This window comes from Arachis hypogaea, chromosome 6 (assembly GCF_003086295.3).
Source record: "Arachis hypogaea cultivar Tifrunner chromosome 6, arahy.Tifrunner.gnm2.J5K5, whole genome shotgun sequence".
NCBI lineage: Eukaryota > Viridiplantae > Streptophyta > Magnoliopsida > Fabales > Fabaceae > Arachis > Arachis hypogaea.
The window spans coordinates 36,306,744-36,330,323 of NC_092041.1; the positions used below are offsets into that span (position 1 = coordinate 36,306,744).

At 39.6% G+C, this 23,580-nt stretch overlaps 2 non-coding genes across 2 annotated transcripts; both read left to right on the top strand.

Moving 5' to 3' along the window:
* Window positions 1-4,165: 4,165 nt before the first annotated feature.
* LOC112700099 (small nucleolar RNA R71) lies at window positions 4,166-4,269 on the top strand. Its single transcript, XR_003153021.1, has one exon. It is a non-coding gene; the product is annotated as a small nucleolar RNA R71 (small nucleolar RNA).
* An 8,966-nt stretch (window positions 4,270-13,235) lies between these two features.
* Window positions 13,236-13,339, top strand: LOC112700290 (small nucleolar RNA R71). Its single transcript, XR_003153200.1, has one exon. It is a non-coding gene; the product is annotated as a small nucleolar RNA R71 (small nucleolar RNA).
* The last annotated feature ends 10,241 nt before the right edge of the window (window positions 13,340-23,580 follow it).

Below are 23,580 nucleotides of genomic sequence, written 5' to 3' on the forward strand. Positions count from 1 at the left end.
AAACTGGAGGTTAAGCGCCAGTTACAGCATTTCCTCTCTTCTCATGATTTTGGCGTTTAAGCTCCAGTTTAGGCTTAAACTGGAGCTTAAACGTCCCATTTGAATTTCAAGCTTCCTTCATTGATTTTGTTGCTTCCTTTCCTAGCCTCTCTTCCCTGAAATCATCCAAACAATTGCATCAAAGTCTTGCAAAATTTCATGAGAATTCATCCATTCATAGCATTCAAGTAATATCACTAAAAACTCATGGAATTTGCATCAAAATCATAATGTTTTGGATGGTTCATTGCTTTGTTGTTCATTTAACCATTCTTGGTTACTTTAAGCTCAAGAAAATGCATAAAACAACTAAAACTAACAGAAAAAATGCTAGTGAAACTAGCCTAAGATGCCTTGGCATCACAACACCAAACTTAATACTTGCTTGTCCCTAAGCAAGTCCTGAGTTATTTGAGAGGAAAGTATGAAACAAAAGGCAATTACATTGGCTCTATTAGCAAGCATTTGAAGCTCATCAGAAGGGTTTTATGCAGAAAGTTGCAGCATCACTTTTTCATACTTATCAAGTAGGATTATCACTTTTTCATTGCATCCATCAAACACTGTTATGGCCTCTTGTTATTCTTATGTCCTTGGCACTTTTTCCTTTCTTTGTTTTTCTTTTTCTTAGAGCTCTTTGCTCCTTGTTTGCTCAGTGTCATGTGTAGCACAAGCCTTTGGCAATTTTCTTTTTCTTATCAGTGCATTACACATATCCACTACAGGCATTTTAGTTCACATTTCTTCTTGAGACATTGGTGCCCAGCACCTCTTTGTGTAACTAACTGTTTTGTAGCTAGGTTTCTCTTGATAATGGACTTTTGGTTGATAATCCCGGGTTAGTTAACCCAAGTTACCAAGTGTTGAAACACTCCACAGAACCTATTCATCCAAGCAGATCCCAGTACATAAACACCACAGGCATATGTCTCAAGAGTTCAAACCATTGGTGCCTAGCTTTATTTTCTTAATTCTTTTGCTTTTTGGTTGCCCTTTTTCAGTGGCTTTTCTTCTTCTTTTTCTTTCTTTTTCATGGCCAAAGACATTTATTCATCAAGATCCATAGACAATACTCAACTTCTACAAAAAAAATGATAATTCTACACTCTATATACCAGTGATCTGACTAAACAATCAAGCATGCATACCACCACTTAATTCTACTTGATTTGTCACTAAATGAGCCAAGTTACCTTTGTTCACACTTTTCTTTTATTTTTGGAAACAGAACAAGCATGGCAAGCATTTGTTTAAGTAGGTGAAGTTATATCCAAACAATCTAGGCAATTCACTTTATTTAAAGCAGTAAATCAACAAACATACTAAAAACTTCACATTCCAGAAATATTTAACAATTACAGTTTAAACCAGAACAAGCATGCTTTTGTTTGCCTTTTAAAGGATAGTCAAGGAACAACACCACCTTGTGAAATTTCTTGTTTTCTCCTTGTTGCCAGGAAACAATTTGATTTCTCCTTTTTCTCCCAGTTGTTGCTTCATGTTCTTTCTAAGATCCTTGTTTCCTTTCCTGCAATTAGTGATGAAGTTGCTTGCTTCTCAAGCACTTGAGTGGTTAGCTCAATGATGTATGGGCAAGTGTCTGAGTCTTAAGTTGGTGTGTGAACACCAAACTTAGTCTCCTACTTACTCCCCTGTTCTTTGAATTCTTGAATTCTCTTTGGAGTGAAGTTGTTGCTAAGGATTTTAAGCATTTCTGTGATTGCTTAGAATGGTTATTCCTTTCATATAATTCAAAGGTTGTTGTGTTCAGTTGATCTGTATGGTGGAACACCAAACTTAGAGTCACACATTCCCCTTTGAATTATTGATCCATGAATTCATTGTTTGGTGTGAAACACCAAACTTAATTCTTTGCAATGCACAGAAACTACTTCACCTTTTTATTGAAACAAATAAAAGAAACAGCAAAAGAGTATTACCTCAGGTTGGGTTGCCTCCCAACAAGCGCTTCTTTAACGTCACTAGCTTGACGGTTGTCCTTTGTTAGGGTGGATTGTAGTGCTTGATGTCCTCTCCTCTCACCATGAAAACATCCCCATTTGATTCCTTCATGATTTCCAAATGTTCCATAGAAAGAACTTTCCTGATTGTGAACACTTGAGGGAGCTGGGAAGGAATGGGTTTGAGGCCAGGTGGGATTGGCAGATAATGACTTGATATCACTTTATCTCCCGGAGAGAAACCTTCAGTGGGAATTTTCTTGTTTCTCCACCCTCTTGGCAATTTCTTTACAATTCTTCCCTCTCTCTTGAGGATTTCTTCATTGACCCTTATTCCAGGAGGATCCTTCTGATCTGTTTCTATTGATTCTTGTGGCTTTAACCCTTGCAATTCTTGTTTGCCTTCCAAGGACTGTTTCAAAGTTTCAGCTGCTGGATTGCTTTCCTCCAAACACAGATGGCTACTATCATCCTTAAGCTTTTCAGATTCTGGTTCAGGCTCAGATGCAGGTTTGAAAACATGGAAAATGAGCTGTTCATCATGTATTCTCAAAATTAGCTCTCCTTGTTCTACATCTATAAGCGCTCTGGCAGTGGCTAGAAATGGCCTTCCCAGAATGATAGGGTGTAGGTAGCTTTCCTCCATGTCCAAAATGACAAAGTCTGTGGGGAAGAAATAATTTCCCACTTTCACCAGCACATTCTCAACTACCCCTTCAGCTTGCTTCTGAGTTTTGTCAGCCAATTGTATGATTACATCAGTGGATCTCACCTCATTCAGTTGTAGCCTCTTCATAAGAGTCAGAGGCATCATATTTATGCTAGCTCCTAGATCACAGAATCCTCTGTCAATTTTTGTTTCCCCTATGATGCAAGGGATATGGAAACTTCCTGGGTCTGTTTTCTTAGAGACTATGTCCTTCTTGATGAGTGCACTGCATTCCTTGTTCATTATTACCGTTTGTCCTCCCTTCAAAACTCTTTTCTTACTCAGCAATTCCTTCAAATACTTGATATGTGTAGGCATCTGCTGGAGGATATCAAGAAAGGGAATATTGATATGGAGAGACTTAAATGTCTCTAGGAACCTTGAATATGTTTTCCCTTTTTCACCTCCTCCTAACCTCTGAGGAAATGGTGCTTTTGGTTGGTATGTTTCCAGCGTGCCTTCCTTTTGCATATCTTTAGCTTGCTCTGTTTCACTTTCCTGCTTAGCTTCTTCCACACTTTCTTTCAAGATTTCTGGCTCTTTTTCTGAGGGTCTGATTCCTTCTTCTTCTGAGACTTCCTTCAATATGGTGATGGCCTTGCATTCTTCCCATCTCACTCCCTTTTGTTCCCCTTTAGGATTTTTCTCTGTGTCACTAGGGAATACTGCAGTTGACTTGGGAGCTTGTTGAGATAGTTCTCCTACTCGAGCCTCCATCCACTTGAGTTTTTCGCCATGGTTCCTTAAGGTCGATCTCACATCATCCCTAAAGCTTTTCAACTCATTTATGTCCTGACCCATGTTAACTAACCTTCCTTCTATCCTGTTTAATTGATCTTGAAATTGTTGGTTTGGAGTAGGTTGGTCAGGTTGATTATTTTGGCCATGATATGGTGGTTGGGAGTAAGTGTTTTGTGTGGCTTGGTATGATCTTTGGTTGGAATTTTGGTATGTGGAATTGTTATGTTGGTTGTGGTTGTAAGGTTTGTGGTTTTGTGGTTGGCTTTGCTGGTTTCCCCACCCAAAGTTTGGGTGGTTTTTCCATCCTGGGTTGTAAGTGTTGGAATGTGGATCATATGATTGCCTTTGTTGGTTTCCCACGTAGTTGGCCTCTTCCCAATCATTTCCTTCAATATTTGTTTCCTCTTGATCTTGTGTGTGTATTGCAGCCACTTGCTTTGTGTCTAACTTCCTGGTAAGCTCTGCTAGTTGCTTGGCAAACACCTTGTTTTGGGCTAGAATTGCATCAACATGGTTCAGCTCCATGACCCCTTTAGTGTTGTGCCTCTCTGAAGCATAGTAGTACTCATTCTCAGCCACGGTCTCAATCACTTCAATGGCTTCTTCCACAGTCTTTTTCCTGTTCAATGAACCTCCTGATGAATGGTCTACAGCCTTCCTTGATTCATAAGAAAGTCCATCATAGAAGATGTGCAATTGCACCCAGTCAGGGAACATGTTTGGTGGGCATTTCCTTGTCAACTCTTTGAACCTCTCCCATGCCTCGTAGAGCGTCTCACCATCTTGTTGTCTAAAAGTCTGAACCTCAGATCGAAGCCTATTGACCTTTTGTGGGGGGTAGAAACGTGCCAGAAACTTGCTCTCCACCTCATCCCAGGTTGTTAGGCTGTCCCTTGGGAATGATTCCAGCCACTTAGCTGCCTTGTCCCTAAGTGAAAATGGGAACAAGAGCAGTTTATAGGCATCATCCTGGACTCCATTGGACTTCACAGTGTCGCAAATTCTCAAGAATTTGGTGAGATGTTGGTTTGGATCTTCATTAGCACTCCCACCAAATGAACAATGGTTTTCCACCAGTGAGATTAGCTGTGGTTTGAGTTCAAAATTGTTGGCCTGAATGGATGGTTTTTGGATGCTGCTACCACAATTCCCAGAGGTTGGGTTTATGTATGAACCAAGAACCCTCCTCTCAGGAATGGCATTGTTTCCATCATTCCTCCCATGGTTGTGAAATTCTCTATCCATGTTGAGATCTAGAGCTTCCTCAAAGTTGTCCTCAGATTCTCCTTCAGATTCTTCTTCTCCCAGTACCCTCTTCCTTCTTGCTTCCCTTCTAAGTCTATGAAGGGTCCTCTCTGGTTCGGTATATGGAGGAGTTGATGCCTCTCCTCTCCTACCTGTCATACAAGAACACACCACAAGTAACAAACAAGTGGAATACTCTTGGTTAATGGAAGAGTATTGGTTAGAGCAGTTGAGGAATTAATTCAAATAGTTAGTGGGTTAGTGAGTTAGTTGCTTGAAAGGAAAGGCATAAGAAAGAAAAAGCAAATAACAGAGTGCAGAAATTAAATTCAACAAGTAACTTAAACTAAATTAACAAAACAAGAAAAATGCTCAATCTAGTTAACTTCCAATTTGAGAATTGTCAATCGAAAACCAATCCCCGGCAACGGCGCCATAAACTTGATGTTGCTATAACTGGGTATAGCTACGATTAAGGGAAATTGCACAAACGGCAAAATTCCTTCCGGCAAGTGCACCGGTTATCGTCAAGTAAAAACTCATAATAGAGTGAGGTCGAATCCCACAAGGATTGGTTGAATGAGCAATTCGAATTAGAAGTTTGATTAGTTGAGCGGAATCAAGAATTGGGTGTGAATTGCATAAAGTAAATTGGCGGGAAATGTAAATTGCAAGGAATTGAAATGACTGAATCTTAAATTGCGAGAATTAAAGTGCGAGAAGCTAAATTGCTGAAATTAAAAGGGATGGGGGTGATTGCATGAATTAAATTTGCAGAATGTAAATAGAAGGGGATAGATCAGAGAGATGGGTTCATTGGGGTCAGGAGATATTGAAATCTCCGAATCAAAACATTTTCATCTCTTCCTCAACCAATGCATTCATTGAATCTTGCTTGGCAATCTTATATGATTGGATCCCAATTCCTTGGCTCACCAATTCTCTCTAAAAACAAACAGATTCCCAATCCCTTGGTTTAAATGTTCATAAGAAGAGATGATTGCTCGATCACTGATTATACCACACAGTTTCATGAACCACAATTTGGTAGGATTACATGTCACAATATCCATCCAAACCCCAATCCAATTCACTGTGAGAAAGCTTCTCTAGCATGAATCCTCCATTCCTTTCCCAAGGTTCCGAAGGATTCCAATTATGGATGGTTTCTTTCCCAAGACAACTAACCAATGGAATTAGATCGAGAAGCTTTCTAACAAAATTCAAGAGAAAAGATTGAAGAAGAAGATGAAAACTATTATTGATTCATTGAATTACAATAGAGCTCCCTAACCCAATGAAAGGGGTTTAGTGAGTCATAGCTCAGAATTCAATTACAGTATGAAAAAAATGCTAAAGTGTCAAAAAATTCTAACTAACTTCAATTCTATCCTATTTATACACTTTCTAAATTGAGCTTCTGTTGTGTTTCTTGGGCTTTGAGGCCTTTCCTTGATTTCCTTTTGCTTTAGGCTTGTGGTCCATAATCTTGATGAGGCTGTGATCCAATTCTGTAACATTCATTGAGCAAACTTAGTGATAAACAAGTAATGACACAAGACTCAACAAATTGAAGTTCCAGACTCCTCAGTTCTTCAGGCCCAATCCCATAAACCATGATATTCAATTGGGTTTCATACCATAATAGGTTTAAGTTAATAATTGTGCTCAAATGCTAACTTAAACCTCAATATAATTGGCCAAAAACCCTTTTAAAGAGTGGCATTTAAGTTGAAGTTTAAGTTTCAGTTTAAGGTCAAACTAAAACTTAAACGTGGAATTGGAAGAAAGCAACCCAGGGGTGTTCATTGTCGAGCACGTTTAACCTCCAGTTTAAGGTTAAACTGGAGGTTAAACTTGGAAATGAGGAAAGCACACCCTCGAGGCAATTTGGGTCGACCACGTTTAACCTCCAGTTTGAGGTTAAACTGGAGGTTAAACTTGGAAATGAAGAAAACACCCTGGAGGAGAAAAGCCATCGAACACGTTTAACCTCCAGTTTGAGGTCAAACTGGAGGTTAAACGTGGAATGAAGAAATCACACCCTGGAGGCAGAAAATGGTCGAACACGTTTAACCTCCAGTTTGAGGTCAAACTGGAGGTTAAACGTGGAAACACTTCCCTTTCTTGAGTCGTCACTTTGTTCTCTTGTCAACCTTGCCAATTTGATGCCAAATATGGACTATTATACCTCGTTGGAAAGATATGGATGTCTACTTTCCAATGCAACTGGAAGCGCATCATTTGGAGTTCTACAACTCGAGTTATACTCCATGGAAGGTGAAGAGGTCAGCTGGCCTGATTGCATGTTGGTACTATGCTCTTCTATGCACATTACGGGGCTGTTTTCTCCCTCAATTTTTAGTATCCACCATGCATTCCATATATGCTTGGAAAGCTCTAGATGTCTTCTTTCCAATGCATTTTGAATCACCTCATTTGGAGTTTTGTAGCTCAAGTTATTTATGTTTGAAGAAGGCATGGTCAAGCTGTTCCATATAACACGTTTAAGCTCCAGTTTAAGGTTAAACTGGAGCTTAAACGTGGAAATGCTCCTGGTGCCTTTCTTACTTCTGGCGTTTAACCTCCAGTTTGAGGTCAAACTGGAGGTTAAACGTGGAAATGCTTCTTGGTGAGGAGAAAGTGTCGAACACGTTTAACCTCTAGTTTAAGGTTAAACTAGAGGTTAAACGTGGAATGCTCCCTTGGTTCAAATCATCATTCTGGCGTTTAACCTCCAGTTTGAGGTCAAAATGGAGGTTAAACGTGGAATGCTTCTTAGTGCCCTTTCTCATTCTGGCGTTTAACTTCCAGTTTAAGGTCAAACTGGAGGTTAAACGCCAGTTACAGCATTTCCTCTCTTCTCATGATTTTGGCGTTTAAGCTCCAGTTTAGGCTTAAACTGGAGCTTAAACGTCCCATTTGAATTTCAAGCTTCCTTCATTGATTTTGTTGCTTCCTTGCCTAGCCTCTCTTCCCTGAAATCATCCAAACAATTGTATCAAAGTCTTGCAAAATTTCATGAGAATTCATCCATTCATAGCATTCAAGTAATATCACTAAAAACTCATGGAATTTGCATCAAAATCATAATGTTTTGGATGGTTCATTGCTTTGTTGTTCATTTAACCATTCTTGGTTACTTTAAGCTCAAGAAAATGCATAAAACAACTAAAACTAACAGAAAAAATGCTAGTGAAACTAGCCTAAGATGCCTTGGCATCACAAGCTTTGTATAGGGGTTCACCATCAGCGTTGGCTACTTTCAATCCTCTCGGAAAAATGATCCTATGCGGCTGTCACTCGCACGGCTAATCGTCTGGAGGCATCACCCATGGTTGATGGCTACATCCCATCCTCGCAGTGAAAACTAATGCTCACGCACTCTGTCACAGTACGGCTAATCACTGGTTGGTTCCCGCTCCTACTGGAATAGAATCCCTTGATTCTTTTACGTTTGTCACTAACGCCCAGCACTTGCAAGTTTGAAGCACGTCACAGTCATTCATTACCGGAATCCTACTCGGAATACCACAGACAAGGTTAGACTTTCCGGATTCCCAGGATCCTACTCGGAATACCACAGACAAGGTGAGACTTTCCGGATCCTCATAAATGCCGCCATCTATCTAGCTTATACCACGAAGATTCTGTTGGGGAATCTAAGAGATACGTATTCAAGCTTGGTTGCATGTAGAACGGAAGTGGTTGTCAATCACGCGCGTTCATAAGTGAGAATGATAATGAGGGTTACTTATCATCACATTCATCATGTTCTTGGGTACGAATGAATATCTTGGAATAAGAATAAGAGAGATTTGAATAAAAGAAAATAGAATTGCATTAATACTTGAGGTACAGCAGAGCTCCACACCCTTAATCTATGGTGTGCAGAAACTCCACCGTTGAAAATACATAAGTAAAAGAGGTTCAGGCATGGCCGAATGGCCAGCCCCCCTAAAACGTGATCAATAGCCTCTTAGGATGAAGAATAAAACAAAACTGAGACCAAAGATGTCTAATACAATAGATAAATGTCCTATATATACTAGACTAGCTACTAGGGTTTACATGAGTAAGTATTTGATGCATAAATCCACTTCCGGGGCCCACTTGGTGTATGTTTGGGCTGAGCTTGATCAATCCACGAGCTAAGGCTTCTCTTGGAGTTGAACTTCGAGTTATGACGTGTTTTGGGCGTTTAACTCCGGATCATGACGTTTTTCTGGCGTTTAACTCCAGACAGCAGCATGTACTTGGCGTTCAACGCCAAGTTACGTCGTCATTCTTCGAATAAAGTATGGACTATTATATATTTCTGGAAAGCCCTGGATGTCTACTTTCCAACGCCGTTAAGCGCGCGCCAATTGGAGTTCTGTAGCTCCAGAAAATCCATTTCGAGTGCAGGGAGGTCAGATTCCAACAGCATCAGCAGTCCTTTTGTCAGCCTTCTTCAGAGTTTTGCTCAAGTCCCTCAATTTCAGCCAGAAATTACCTGAAATCACAGAAAAACACACAAACTCATAGTAAAGTCCAGAAATGTGAATTTAACATAAAAACTAATGAAAACATCCCTAAAAGTAGCTTAAACTTACTAAAAACTATCTAAAAACAATGCCAAAAAGCGTATAAATTATCCGCTCATCACAACACCAAACTTAAATTGTTGCTTGTCCCCAAGCAACTGAAAATCAAATAGGATAAAAAGAAGAGAATATACTATAAATTCCAGGATATCAATGAATATTAATTTAATTAGATGAGCGGGACTTGTAGCTTTTTGCTTCTGAACAGTTTTGGCATCTCACTTTTTCCTTTGAAGTTTAGAGTGATTGGCGTCTCTGGGAACTTAGAATTTGGGATAGTGTTATTGACTTTCCTAGTTAAGCATGTTGATTCTTGAACACAGCTACTTATGAGTCTTGGCCGTGGCCCTAAGCACTTTGTTTTCCAGTATTACCACCGGATACACAAATGCCACAGACACATAACTGGGTGAACCTTTTCAGATTGTGACTTAGCTTTGCTAGAGTCCCCAATTAGTGGTGTCCAGAGCTCTTAAGCACACTCTTTTTGCTTTGGATCACGACTTTAACCACTCAGTCTCAAGCTTTTCACTTGGACCTTCATGACACATGCACATGGTTAGGGAAAGCTTGATTTAGCCGCTTAGGCCTGGATTTTATTTCCTTGGGCCCTCCTATCCATTGATGCTCAAAGCCTTGTATCCTTTTTACCCTTGCCTTTTGGTTTTAAGGGCTATTAGCTTTTTCTACTGCTCCTTCTTTTTCTTTCTAAATTTTTTTTTCGCAAGCTTCCTTTTTCACTGCTTTTTCTTGCTTCAAGAATCAATTTCATGATTTTTCAGATCATCAATAACATTTCTCTTTGTTCATCATTCTTTCAAGAGCCAACAATTTTAACACTCATAAACAACAAGATCAAAAATATGCACTGTTCAAGCATTCATTCAGAAAACAAAAAGTATTGCCACCACATCAATATAATTAAATTAAATTCAAGGATAAATTCGAAATTCATGTACTTCTTGTTCTTTTGAATTAAAACATTTTTCATTTAAGAGAGGTGAAGGATTAATGGATTTTATTCATAGCTTTAAGGCATGGTTACATACTAATGATCATGAAGTAGAGACACAAAACATAGATAAACACAACATTAAAAACTGAAAACAGAAAGAAATAAAGAACAAGGAATGAATCCACCTGAGTGAGGGTGGCGCCTTCTTGAAGGTCCAATGGTGCTTTTTGAGCTCCTCTATGTCTCTTCCTTGCTTCTGTTGAATGATTCCTAGTAATTTTGGTGTTTCTACCCTTAGTTGCTTCCAATATTTGTGTGGAGGATAACTTATTCCCTGAGGTATCTCAGGGATCTCTTGATTTGCAGCCACATGTTCTACCACTGAGCTATGACGGCTTATAGTCTTTCCATCTCCCAAGACTCAGAGGTGGAAGCTTTTGTCTTCCCTTTGAGGTTTCTCTGGCCTTAGGTGCCATTAATGGTAATGGAAAAGCAAAAAAAAAGCTATGCTTTTACCACACCAAACTTAAAATATTGCTCGCCCTCGAGCAAGAGAAGAAAGAAGAGAGGAAGAAGAAGAAGAAGAAAATGGAGGTGAGTGAGGGGAGATGGATTCGGCTATATGGGTGGGATTGGGTGGTAAAGAGAAGTTGAATTGTAAAGGTAGGTGGGGTGTATGGGGAAGAGTGGATAGATGTAGGTGGTGAATGAAAAATAGAAGGAATGACCATGAATGGAAAGAGAGAGGGCGAGGTAGGTGGGGATCCTGTGGGGTCCACAGATCCTGAGGTGAAAAGAAATACCATTCCTTCACCATATAGGCATGTAAAATGCCTCCATGCATCATTCTGGCGTTCAAACGCCCATTGGTGCATGTTCTGGGCGTTTAACGCCCATGTAATGCATGTTTCTGGCGTTGAACGCCAGTTTCATGCTTGTTTCTGGCGTTCAGCGCCAGTTTGTCCTCTGTGTGCACATTCCTGGCGTTAAACGCCAGGTTGTTGCTTGTTTCTGGCGTTCAGCGCCAGAATGGTGCTCTGTTCTGGCGTTGAACGCCAGCCTGATGCATCTTACTGGCGTTGAACGCCAGTCTGCGCTACCTCCAGGGTGAAAATTTTTTTTCTTCTGTTTTTGACTCTGTTTTTAATTTTTTTTGATTTTTTCGTGACTCCTCATGATCATGTACCTAATTAAACACAAAAATAACAATAAAACAAAATAAAATAAAATTAGATAAATAAAATTGGGTTGCCTCCCAACAAGCGCTTCTTTAATGTCAATAGCTTGACAGTGGCTCTCATGGAGCCTCAAGGTGATCAGGTCAATGTTTTATAGTTGTCCACACCAAACTTAGAGTTTGGATATGGGATCTTAACACCAAACTTAGAGTTTGGTTGTGGCCTCACAACACCAAACTTAGAGTTTGACTGTGTGGGATCTTCTTGACTCTGAACTGAGAGAAGCTCTTCCTGCTTACTCTCTTTTGTCACAGAGGGATGGCCATGTGCCTTAAACACAAGGTAGTCCCCATTCAATTGAAGGACTAACTCACCTCTGTTGACATCTATCACAGCTCCTGCTGTGGCTAGGAAAGGTCTTCCTAGGATGATGCATTCATCATCTTCCTTCCTAGTGTCTAGGATTATGAAATCAGCAGGGATGTAAAGGCCTTCAACCTTTACTAGCACGTCCTCTACTATTCCATAAGCTTGTCTCATGGACTTGTCTGCCAATTGTAATGAGAACAAGGCAGGTTGTACCTCAATGATCCCTAGCTTCTCCATTACAGAGAGTGGCATCAGATTTATCCCTGATCCTAGATCACATAGAGCTTTTTCAAAGCTCATGGTGCCTATGGTGCAAGGTATTAGGAACTTGCCAGGATCTTGTCTCTTTTGAGGTAGAGTTTTCTGAATCCAAGTATCTAGTTCACCAATGAGCAAGGGAGGTTCACTTTCCCAAGTCTCATTACCAAACAACTTGTCATTCAGCTTCATGATAGCTCCTAAGTACTGAGCAACTTGCTCTCCAGTCACATCTTCATCCTCTTCAGAGGAAGAATAATCTTCAGAGCTCATGAATGGCAAAAGGAGATTTAATGGAATCTCTATGGTCTCTGTATGAGCCTCAGATTCCTTTGGATCCTTAATAGGAAACTCCTTCTTGCTTGAAGGACGTCCCAGGAGGTTTTCCTCACTAGGATTTTCGTCCTCCTCCTCCCTAGTGCATTCGGCCACTTTGATCAATTCAATGGCCTTGCACTCTCCTTTTGGATTCTCTTCTGTATTGCTTGGGAGAATACTGGGAGGAGTTTCAATGACTTTCTTACTCAGCTGGCCCACTTGTGCCTCCAAATTTCTAATGGAGGATCTTGTTTCATTCATGAAACTGAGGTGGCTTTTGACAGATCAGAGACAATATTAGCTAAATTAGAAGTGTTTTGTTCAGAGTTCTCTGTCTGTTGCTGAGAAGATGATGGATATGGCTTACTATTGTTCAGCCTATTGCGTCCACCATTGTTAAAGCCTTGCTGAGGCTTCTGTTGATCCTTCCAGGAGAAATTTGGATGATTTCTCCATGATGGATTATAGGTGTTCCCATATGGTTCACCCATGTAGTTAACCTCTGCCATGGCAGGGTTCTCAGGATCATAAGCTTCTTCAGAAGCTACCTCTCTAGTACTGTTGGATGCATGTTGCAATCCATTCAGATTTTGAGAGATCATGTTGACCTGTTGAGTCAACATTTTGTTCTGAGCCAATATGGCATTCAGAGCATCAATTTCAAGAACTCCTTTCTTCTGAGGTATCCCATTATTTACAGAATTCCTCTCAGAGGTATACATGAATTGGTTGTTTGCAACCATGTCAATGAGTTCTTGAGCCTCTTCAGGCGTTTTCTTCAGGTGAATAGATCCACCTGCAGAATGGTCCAATGACATTTTCGAAAATTCAGAGAGACCATAATAAAATATATCTAATAAGGTCCATTCTGAAAACATGTCAGATGGACATCTTTTGGTCAACTGCTTATATCTTTCCCAAGCTTCATAGAGGGATTCACCATCTTTTTGTTTGAAGGTTTGAACATCCACTCTCAGCTTGCTCAGCTTTTGAGGAGGAAAGAATTTGTCCAAGAAGGCGGTGACCAGCTTATCCCATGTGTCCAGGCTATCCTTAGGTTGTGAATCCAACCATATTCTAGCTCTGTCTCTTACAGCAAAAGGGAAGAGCACGAGTCTGTAGACTTCAGGATCAACTCCATTCGTCTTTACAGTCTCACAGATCTGCAAGAACTCAGTTAAGAACTGATAAGGATCTTCAGATGGAAGTCCATAAAACTTGCAGTTTTGTTGCATTAATGCAACTAGTTGAGGCTTAAGCTCAAAGTTATTGGCTCCAATGGCAGGAATGGAGATGCTTCTTCCATCAAACTTGGACGTTGGCTTTGTGAAGTCACCAAGCATTCTCCTTGCATTATTATTATTATTTTCAGCTGCCATCTCCTTCTCTTGTTCGAAAATTTCTGAAAGGTTATTTCTGGATTGTTGTAATTTAGCTTCTCTTAATTTTCTCTTCATAGTCCTTTCAGGTTCTGGATCAACTTCAACAAGAGTGCCTTTTTCCCTGTTCCTGCTCATATGAAAGAGAAGAAAACAAGAAAAGAAAGAGGAATCCTCTATGTCACAGTATAGAGATTCCTTTATGTTAGTAGAAGAAGAAAGGGGTAGAAGAAAGAAGAAGGATGGATTCGGATTTTTGGATGAAGAGAGGTGAAGAGAAGTGTTAGTAATTAAATAATTAAATAAAAGAAGAAAAGAGAAGAGAAATTTTCGAGAATAATTTTGAAAAAGGGGTTAGTAATTTTCGAAAATTAAAGATAAGATGAGATTAAAATTAAAATTTAAAACAAAAAGAATTTTTGAAAAAGAGAGGGAGAATTTTCGAAAATTTGAGAGGGATAGGTAGTTAGTTGGTTTTGAAAAAGATAAGAAACAAACAAAAAGTTAGTTAGTTGATTGAAAAAGATTTGAAATCAAATTTTAAAAAAAAGATAAGAAAATAAGAAGTTAGATAAGATATTTTGAAATCAAATTTTGAAAAAGTTAAAATTTTTGAAAAAGATAAGATAAAAGATAAAAAGATATATTTGAAAAAGATATTTTGAAAAGATTTAATTTTAAAAAAAAAAGACTTAACTAACAAGAAACTACAAGATAAGATTCTAAAATTTAAAGATTGAACCTTTCTTAACAAGAAAGTAACAAACTTCAAATTTTTGAACCAATCACATTAATTGTCAGCATCTTTTCGAAAATTTGATATAAAGATAAGAAAAAGATTTTGAAAATATTTTGAAAAAGATTTTTGAAATTTTCGAAAATGATAAAAAAATGAAAAAGATATGATTTTTGAAAAAGATTTTGAAAAGATAAGATTTTTAAAATTGAAATTTTGTCTTGACTTGTAAGAAACAACTAATTTTGAAAATTTTTGGCCAAGTCAATCCCAAAATTTCGAAATTTTGGAGGGAAATAAGGAAAAGATATTTTTTTGATTTTTGAATTTTTAAAGAAAAACACAAAAATGACCCAAAACATGAAAATTTTGGATCAAGACACAAGATGTATGCAAGAATGCTATGAATGTCAAGATGAACACCAAGAACACTTTGAAGATCATGATGAACATCAAGAACATAATTTTGAAAAATTTTTGATGCAAAGAAAACATGCAAGACACCAAACTTAGAAATTTTTAATGCTTGGAAAATATGAATGCAAAGATGCACATGAAAAACAACAACCAACACAAAACAAGAAAATATCAAGATCAAACAAGAGGACTTATCAAGAACAACTTGAAGATCATGAAGAACACTATGAATGCATGAGATTTTCGAAAATTGCAAGAAAAATTTTTAAAAGCATGCAATTGACACCAAACTTAAAAATTAACACAAGACTCAAACAAGAAACACAAAATATTTTTGATTTTTATGATTTTCTAATTTTTTGTATTTTTATTTTAATTTTTTTTCGAAAAACAAGGTTAGAAAAATGAAAAAGAAAAGAAAAATTTTGAAAAAGATTTTTGAAAAGAAAATTACCTAATCTGAGCAACAAAATGAACCGTCAGTTGTCCATACTCGAACAATCCCCGGCAACGGCGCCAAAAACTTGTTGGACGAAATTGTGATCACTGTTCTTTAAGTTGTATGAAATCATTATTGTGGCACCAGTTGTTATCACAACTCCGTTCAACTAACCAGCAAGTGTACTGGGTCGTCCAAGTAATAAACCTTACGTGAGTAAGGGTCGATCCCACAGAGATTGTTGGTATGAAGCAAGCTATGGTCACCCTGCAAATCTCAGTTAGGCAGGTTAAAATGGTTTATGGGTTTTTGAAAATAAAGATAAGAAAATAGAAGTAATAAAAGAGATAGAAGACTTATGCAGATTCATTGGTGAGAATTTCAGATAAGCGAATGGAGATGCTGTATGGTTCAAGGACGCCTGCTCTCCTACTACTTCTACTCAATCCTTCTTACTCCTTCCCATGGCAATCTTTGTATAGGGGTTCACCATCAGCGGTGGCTACTTTCAATCCTCTCGGGAAAATGATCCTATGCGGCTGTCACTCGCACGGCTAATCGTCTGGAGGCATCACCCATGGTTGATGGCTACATCCCATCCTCGCAGTGAAAACTAATGCTCACGCACTCTGTCACAGTACGGCTAATCACTGGTTGGTTCCCGCTCCTACTGGAATAGAATCCCTTGATTCTTTTACGTCTGTCACTAACGCCTAGCACTTGCAAGTTTGAAGCACGTCACAGTCATTCATTACCGGAATCCTACTCGGAATACCACAGACAAGGTTAGACTTTCTGGATTCCCAGGATCCTACTCGGAATACCACAGACAAGGTGAGACTTTCCGGATCCTCATAAATGCCGCCATCTATCTAGCTTATACCACGAAGATTCTGTTGGGGAATCTAAGAGATACGCATTCAAGCTTGGTTGCATGTAGAACGGAAGTGGTTGTCAATCACGCGCGTTCATAAGTGAGAATGATAATGAGGGTTACTTATCATCACATTCATCATGTTCTTGGGTACGAATGAATATCTTGGAATAAGAATAAGAGAGATTTGAATAAAAGAAAATAGAATTGCATTAATACTTGAGGTACAGCAGAGCTCCACACCCTTAATCTATGGTGTGCAGAAACTCCACCGTTGAAAATACATAAGTAAAAGAGGTTCAGGCATGGCCGAATGGCCAGCCCCCCTAAAACGTGATCAATAGCCTCTTAGGATGAAGAATAAAACAAAACTGAGACCAAAGATGTCTAATACAATAGATAAATGTCCTATATATACTAGACTAGCTACTAGGGTTTACATGAGTAAGTATTTGATGCATAAATCCAATTCCGGGGCCCACTTGGTGTATGTTTGGGCTGAGCTTGATCAATCCACGAGCTAAGGCTTCTCTTGGAGTTGAACTTCGAGTTATGACGTGTTTTGGGCGTTTAACTCCGGATCATGACGTTTTTCTGGCGTTTAACTCCAGACAGCAGCATGTACTTGGCGTTCAACGCCAAGTTACGTCATCATTCTTCGAATAAAGTATGGACTATTATATATTGCTGGAAAGCCCTGGATGTCTACTTTCCAAGGCCATTGAGAGCGCGCCAATTGGAGTTCTGTAGCTCCAGAAAATCCATTTCGAGTGCAGGGAGGTCAGATTCTAACAGCATCAGCAGTCCTTTTGTCAGCCTTCTTCAGAGTTTTGCTCAATTCCCTCAATTTCAGCCAGAAATTACTTGAAATCACAGAAAAACACACAAACTCATAGTAAAGTCCAGAAATGTAAATTTAACATAAAAACTAATGAAAACATCCCTAAAAGTAGCTTAAACTTACTAAAAACTATCTAAAAACAATGCCAAAAAGCGTATAAATTATCCGCTCATCAGCTACCTTGTGTTTTACCCCATATCGTAGGATAAGAGCCTCTAATGGTCTGTTACAAAAGTGGCTCCCTCCATCTCTGATGAGGGCTCTTGGGACTCCAAGCCAGCTAAAGATATTCTTCCTGAGGAAGTTCATAACCACCCTGTTATCATTTGTTGGAGTTGCAATCGCCTCTACCCACTTGGAGACATAATCCACAGCTACTAAGATGTACTTGTTTGCATATGAAGTTGGAAACGGCCCCATGAAATCTATTCCCCACACATCAAACAATTCCAGCTCTAAGATGAAATTTTGTGGCATGGCATTTCTTTTGGACAAGTTTCCAGCTCTTTGGCATTCATTACAGCTTTTTACCAGTTCCTTGGCGTCCTTGAAAAGGGTCGGCCAAAAGAACACACTTTGTAGAACCTTTGCTGCAGTTCTGTCCCCTCCAAAGTGGCCTCCATAACTTGAGCTGTGGCAATTCCATAGGACCTCTCGTCCTTCTTCTTCTGAAACACATCTTCTGAGGACTCCATCTGAACACTTCTTGAAAAGATAGGGCTCGTCCCAGACAAAGTATTTTGCATCATTCATGAGCTTTCTTTTCTGATGTTTATGTATCTCTGGTGGTAAAGCCCCAGTTGCCTTGAAGTTGGCTATGTTTGCAAACCATGGAGCCTTGTGAACTACCATCAATTGCTCATCAGGGAAGAGCTCGTTCGCATGAGTATCATTTGCCCCACCTTCATCCTGAGGGATTCTGGAGAGGTGATCTACTACCTTGTTCTCCACTCCTTTCTTGTCTCTGATTTCAATATCAAATTCCTGCAACAATAAGATCCATCTTATTAGTCTCGGTTTTGATTCTTGCTTAGCAAACAAATATTTAAGTGCTGTGTGATCAGTGAAAACAATCACTTTTGCACCAATGAGGTACGATCTAAACTTGTCAAATGCGAAAACTATTGCCAGCAGTTCCTTTTCGGTTGTGGTATAATTTCTTTGAGCATCATTAAGGACCTTGTTGGCATAGTATATCACATGGACTAAGTTGTCTTTCCTCTGTCTTAACACTGCCCCTATTGCAAAATCAGATGCATCACACATCAGTTCAAATGGTAAGTTCCAGTCAGGTGGGGAAATGATAGGTGCAGATGATAATCTCATTTTCAAGTTTTCAAAAGCTATCATGCATGTTTCATCGAAGACAAATGGTGTATCAGATACAAGGAGATTGCTTAAGGATTTGGCTATCTTTGAAAAATCTTTAATAAACCTTCTGTAAAAACCAGCATGCCCTAAAAAGCTCCTAATTGCCTTGACATCACTGGGTTGAGGAAGTTTTTTAATGAGTTCCACTTTGGCTCTGTCCACCTCAATGCCTTGGTTAGAGACCTTATGACCAAGGACTATTCCTCCTGTCACCATGAAGTGACATTTCTCCCAGTTCAAGACCAGGTTGGTCTCTTGGCATCTTTTCAATACCAAGGCAAGGTGCTGTAGGCAGCTAGGAAAAGAATCTCCAAATACTGAGAAGTCATCCATAAAGACTTCGATGAATTTCTCTATCATGTTTGAGAAGATAGAAAGCATGCATCGTTGAAAAGTTACAAGTGTATTACATAGCCCAAATGGCATTCGCCTGTAGGCAAACACTCCATATGGGCAAGTGAATGAGGTTTTCTCTTGGTCTCTAGGATCAACCACTATTTGGTTATATCCCGAATAACCATCAAGAAAACAATAATATGCATGGCCTGCAAGTCGTTCCAACATCTGATCCATGAATGAAAGGGGGAAATGATCTTTTTGTGTAGCTTCATTGAGTTTTCTATAGTCTATGCACATCCGTCATCTAGTGACCGTCCTTGTAGGGATTAATTCGTTCTTCTCATTTGGAACTACAGTGATTCCTCCCTTCTTTGGGACAACATGTACAGGGCTGACCCATGGGCTGTCTGAGATAGGGTAGATCACCCCTCCCTGCCATAACTTCATAACTTCTTTCTGCACCACCTCTTTCATGATTGGGTTCAGCCTCCTTTGAGATTGAATGGACGGTTTGGCATCCTCTTCTAGCAGTATCTTATGCATGCATATGGTTGAACTGATTCCTTTTAAGTCAGCAAGAGTCCATCCAATGGCATCCTTGTGCTTCCTCAAAACTTGGAGTAGTTCATCCTCTTGATTCTGGCTGAGGGATGAGCTTATGATCACTGGGTAACTTTCATTTTCTCCTAAGTATGCATATTTGAGAGTAGGTGGCAGTGCCTTGAGCTTAAGTTTGGGTGCCTCTGACTTTTAGTTCTCTGCTTTTGGTGCTTCTTGTATATGAATTTCTGCTGTTCCCACCTCTTCACTTGATTCATACTCCTCTTCCATGACTCTCTCTGGCTCTTCTGGTCCTTCCTGTTTGAAGCTCTCCTGCACTTCTTCCTCAAGTGCATCTAATCTCATGCATTCCCTAAATTGTTCTAGTGGGTAACTCATGGCCTTGAATACATTGAATGTCATCTTCTCATTGTGTAATCTTAAGGTAAGATCACCTTTTTGGACATCAATGACAGCTCCAGCAGTGGCCAGGAAGGGTCTTCCCAGGATAATGGAGGCCTTGGCTTCCTCCTGCATGTCCAACACTACAAAATCGGCTGGAAATATGAAGTCTCCCACCTTCACCAACAAATCCTCTACTATGATGTGAGGGAACTTGAATGATCGGTCTGCCAATTGTAAGGCCATTTTTGTTGGTTTAGCCTCCTCGATCTTCATCTTCCTCATCATGGCTACTGACATCAAATTGATGCTGGCTCCTAAGTCACAGAGAGCCTTCTCTACTGTGATCTCACCTATGACACAGGGGATCTGAAAACTCCCTGGATCCTTCAATTTCTGGGGTAATTTGTGCTGAATGATAGCACTACATTCTTCGGTCAGTATCACAGTTTCGTTGTTCTTCCAGCTTCTCTTCTTAGTCATGAGCTCTTTTAAGAACTTGGCATAGAGAGGCATTTGTTCTATTGCTTCAGCAAAGGGTATGTTGATTTGTAGCTTTTGGAAGATTTCTAAAAATCTCAGAAAATGGTTGTCATCTCCCTTTTTCTTCAATTGCTGAGGGTATGGAACTCTCAGGACATCCGGCTTCAGCTTCCCTTCTTCTTTTTGCACTTTAGAAGTTGTGGCTTGATTTCTATCTTGCTTTTCTCCTTCATCAATTGAGTCTTCTTCTAGTGTCTTTTGGTCGAATTCCTTCAGTTCCTTCCCACTCCTAAGAGTGATAGCTTGACACTCCTCTTTTTTGCTTTGGGTGTTGCTAGAAGTCTGATTGAATAGGTAACTAACTTGTGTCTCATGCTTCTCGATGGCAGCATCTTGGTTCTGCATATTTGACTGCACTTCCTCTCGGAATGTTTTACTATCTTGGATGTCTCTGCATATGCTTTCAAGTAAGGTTTCAATCTTAGAGATTTTGTCATCAAGTGAAGAATGGGCTGCATTGTTGTTGGAGTTGTAACGTCTATGGTCTTGGCTTTGCTCTTGCTGATTCCCCCATCCAAAGTTTGGGTGGTTCCTCCATCCAGAGTTGTATGTCTTGGAGTATGGATCATGGTTCTATCTAGGTGAATTCCCAATGTAGTTGGCTTGCTCAAGGTCCTTTTCTTCAACTTCTTCTTGGGTTGTTGATGAGGTGGTGATTGCTGCTACTTGACTTCTTTCCATCTTCTTGGTGAGGTCAGTTAACTGCTTGGTAATGAGCTTGTTCTGAGCCAGCAGAGCATCTACATTGTTTAGCTCCATTACCCCTCTATTGTTTCCTCTTTTGGAAGCATAGAAGTAGTCATTCTCAGCTACAGTTTCAATGACATCTATGGCTTCCTCAATGGTCTTCTTCTTGTTTAAAGAACCTCCAGATGAATGGTCTACGGCCTTCTTTGATTCATATGACAGTCCTTCATAGAAGATGTGCAGCTGCACCCATTCATTAAACATATTTGGTGGACATCTTCTTGTTAGGTCTTTGAACCTTTCCCAAGCTTCATAAAGTGTCTCCCCATCTTGCTGTCTGAACGTCTGTACTTCAGTTCTCAGCCTATTGATCCTTTGTGGGGGGTAAAACCTTGCCAAAAACTTATTCACTACCTCCTCCCAATTTGTCAGGCTTTCTTTTGGGAAGGATTCGAGCCATTTGGATGCCTTGTCCCTGAGTGAGAAAGGGAACAAGAGCAGCCTATAGACATCCTGGTGGACTCCATTGGACTTCACCGTGTCACAAATCCTCAAGAAGATGGTCAAGTGTTGATTCGGATCTTCTTGAGCACCTCCTCCAAATGAGCAATTATTCTGCACAAGAGTGATGAGCTGAGGTTTTAGCTCGAAATTGTTGGCATGGATGGTTGGCTTTTGGATGCTACTTCCGCAGTTCCCTGGATTTGGGTTGATATAAGAGCCCAAGACTCTTCTATCCTCCCCACCAGGATTTGTTCTACCTCCTCCACCATGGTTGTGAACCTCTTCCTCACGATGGTCTTCCATGGTTGTTTCAAAGTATTCTTCAAATTGATCTTCCTCTTCTTCAGCACCAACCACACATTTTTCTTTTGCCTCCCTTCTTAATCTCAAGAAGGTTCTCTCAGGTTCAGAATCAAAGGAAGTTGAAGCCTCGCCTCTTCTCTCTGTCATACAACCAACAGAGTACAAGCAAAGAAAAGAAATGCAGAGAGTATTTCGTTAGTATTGCTGTTAGTGTCAGTGATGCATTATATCAAACAGTTAGTGGGGTTAGTGAACTGAATTATAAATAACAAAGAAAAACTAAGAAACAGGGGAGGGATGAAATTAACTAAGACAGAAAGCAAATAACTCAAACAGAAAATTAAATAAAAAAAACAAAAATGCTCAATCTAGTGATCCTCTAATGTAATCATTGTCGATGCACAATCAATCCCCGGCAACGGCGCCATAAACTTGATGCAGGTGGAAATTGTCTCTCAACAAATCTCCCTTCGGCAAGTGTACCAAATTTGTCGTCAAGTAAAAACTCACAATAGAGTGAGGTCGAATCCCACAGGGATTGATTGATCAAGCAACGTTAATTAGAGGAATGTTCTAGTTGAGCAAATCCATGAATAGAGTTGATACTTGCAGAAAATAAAACGGCAGGAAAGTAAATGACTGAAAGTAAATTGCATAATTGTAATTGGGAATGGGGAATTACTCATAAAAGTAAATTGCAGAAATTAAAGAGAATGGGTAAGATCAGAAATGGGGAGTTCATTGGGCTCAGGAGATGTTGCATTCTCTGGATCAATTTCATTCTCAGCTCTTCCTCAATCAATGCACTCATTGATCTCCTTGGCAATCTTAAGTGATTGAACAACAATTTCTTGTGGTTCAATCTCTCAAATCTTGATCAATAGCCAATTCCTTGGTCAATTGCTCATGAGAAGAGATGAAGTATGGTCACTGATTATACCACATGTATTTCCCAAATCAAGTGTTGAGAGGGTTATAGCCACATACCCATCCACACCTAATTTGGTCCAGCATGAGAAAGCATTTCTAGCTGATCTCTTCATTCCTCTTTCAAGGATCCGAAGAGATCCAAGTTTGAATAGCTTCTTTTCCAATATAACTATCCAATTGGATGAAGATTGAAAGCTTTCAAGTAAAATCAAGGGGAAAGATAGAAGAATAATAATGAAAACTAGTATTGATCTATTAAATTACAACAGAGCTCCCTAACCCAATGAAATGGGTTTAGTTGATCATAGCTCTAGAAATCAAAATCAAAGATGGAGAATACATGATAAAGCTAGAAGTGCAGAGAAAGTAAAATACAAAGAGTAGTTCTATTTCCTAGCTCTCCGTCCATCCTTTCTCAATTCAAAGCTACTCCTATATATACTACTCCTCTCAGCTTCTAATTGGCTCTTCAAGTCTTGGGCCTTTGGATCTTGAGTTTGAAGCAGTTCCTTTCTTCATTTGGGCTTGGCTTTACTTGCAGAGAGAAAGTGTGAAGTGGGTAGAGACTTTAGCTCAAGACGTTAGGGGTGTTTAACATTTAGTGAAAGTATAAGTTTGAGAACATTAGTGACACTTAACATTGTCACTAACGTTCCAATGCACCCCTTAGCCTCACGTTAAAGTTCACGTTAACTAGGTTAACGTGGCTTCTAACATGGCTTTTGCCAACCTTCGAGAATGTTAGTGACACTCAACATTGTCACTAACGTTCCAGTGTGCCCCTTCTTGCTTCACGTTAAAGCCCACGTTAACTAGGTTAACGGGCTTCTAACGTGGCTTTTGCCAACCTTCGAGAACGTTAGTGACACTCAACATTGTCACTAACGTTCCAATGTGCCCATAGGTCACACGTTAG